Genomic DNA, 2,053 nt, shown 5'->3' on the forward strand with positions numbered 1-2,053 from the left:
TCCCAGTTTCATTTGCAGGGACTAAAGATGCCAACTGAGCTAACCGGGTTTCTATCATCTTATTAAAGCTCAGCTGGTTTTGAAATGCGGAAGCAAAGCCATGTAATTTGACATTTATGTTCTCTAGGATCTTATCATTAGCACCAAGCTTTTTGCTCAGTGCATAAGTGGTTTTAGGTTGTGCAAAAACAAGATCCTTCAAGGAGGGCTAGTTAGAGAAGTTACCGTTGTTATTACCTCCTTGATAATATGGGTGTGGTTGGTTCCACCCTTGACCTCCTTATGGACGATACCCGTTGTTGTTGTTGCCCATGTACATCGCCTCCTCACGGGTTTCCAGGCAGTCATTCCCAGAATGATCCGTGCCGCCGCAGACCTCACACGTGACGTGTGAGTCCAAGGCCTTGACGGTGCCTTGTGGCCGTTTCTCGTGATCGTCCAAGAGTTTCATGAGGAGGTCCAGCTTGGCAGCAAGTAACTCCGTCTTCTTGACATTGTGCATGCCTCGCTGACGGGTCTGGACTCGTTCCTCGCTCCAACCCATATTGGAGACCATCTTCTCTATGAGCTCAACGGCTCCTTGAACCGTTTTACAGAAGAAGGCTCCTCCCGCTGCCGCGTCCAGGTGATCATGGGACATCAGGGTGAGCCCATTGTAAAAGTTCTGCAGGATCAACCAGTCGTCCATCCCATGATGAGGACAGGCGGCCACGTACTCCTGCAGTCGTTCCCATGCTTCCGGAATGGACTCGTCCCTTGTCTGCTGGAAACTGGAAATTCATCCACGAAGGGCGTTGGTTTTGCCCATCGAGAAGAACTTCGAGAGGAATGCCGTAGAGCATTTATCCCAGGTGTTGATAGCAGCACGGTTAGCATAAAACCACTGCTTCGCTCTCCCGAGGAGGGAGAACGGAAACAGTCGCAGCCTGACGGCGTCAGGATTGACGCCCTTGATAGTGTACGTGCTACAAATCGCCAGGAATTGTTGCATATGAGTGTTGGCATCCTCATTAGGCTTACCACAGAATGGGCTAGCCTGCGCCATCGTGATGAGGCTGGACTTCAAGTCGAAATCCACATCTCCGATGTTGACTTGCGGCCCGACGGCCACATTGTCAGCAGAGGGAGCAGCGAACTCGCGAAGAGTCTTGCTGGCCATAATCTTGAAAGTTGGTGGCGCTGGTACGGCTGGTTTCTCTGTCGGTAGAGTTTTCTGCGGAGCAATGACCCGCGGCCTGACGCTCCGGAAGAAAGCTTCTGGATTTTCTTTGAAGTTTTCCGGCAGATTGAAACCAGTCATGCACTACCCTGTTTTCACAACAAAAAGTGAAAACAACCAAGGTTAGCCTGCAAAGGAAAATGATTATATAGAGGTAAAGATAAAGTATTAGTTTAAGTAATCTCTATTATGAATCTTCCTCGGCTACGGCGCCAGAAATGCTTGTTGGTATTTCTTAACGACATTACTAGAAATATAATTCCCAGCAATGGCGTAGAAATACTTCTGGTATATTATGGTTACAGAGTTCATCCGCAAGCGCACGGATATATCATTGTAGCATTTCACCCGAGAGTATTTCAAGGGTATCGTATTTATTTTATCCCGTGGAAAGATCATGCAGAGAGAACTCAACTAATAATTTATATATTACTTGCGATAATCATATTCTAAGCAGGGGTTAAGATAATCCAAGGATAAAGTGAGACACAAGCATTCAACTACTCATCCTCATAGTAAACAATCTAAACTAGGTGGAAAGAAAACAGAAAGGAAATCTATTCCTATACTTCTAATATACATAGTATACATACATTCTAGTTAACTGATATACTAGCTAATACCCTTTATCCGATGCCCTCCTGGTACTTCAAGAAGCCACCCCTGACTGCCGAGTTCCTTACGACAGCCCGTCATGACTATCTAACCGGGGCTAAATACGCAGGAATACCCTCACCAGGAAATTAACTTAGGATTATATATAGGCGCGGAGGAATACCCGTACTGAGCTGTCACCGTCAGCGGCCCACCTCTCATCCGCAATATATAACCCCA

The 2,053-nt window shown here is 46.7% G+C and overlaps 1 non-coding gene across 1 annotated transcript; it reads left to right on the forward strand.

Annotated features, from left to right (window-relative positions):
* Positions 1–686: 686 nt before the first annotated feature.
* LOC127778167 (small nucleolar RNA R71) lies at positions 687–793 on the forward strand. The gene has a single exon (XR_008018436.1). It is a non-coding gene; the product is annotated as a small nucleolar RNA R71 (small nucleolar RNA).
* Positions 794–2,053: the final 1,260 nt, after the last annotated feature.

The sequence above is a fragment of the Oryza glaberrima genome, chromosome 6 (assembly GCF_000147395.1).
Source record: "Oryza glaberrima chromosome 6, OglaRS2, whole genome shotgun sequence".
Classification (NCBI taxonomy): Eukaryota; Viridiplantae; Streptophyta; class Magnoliopsida; order Poales; family Poaceae; genus Oryza; species Oryza glaberrima.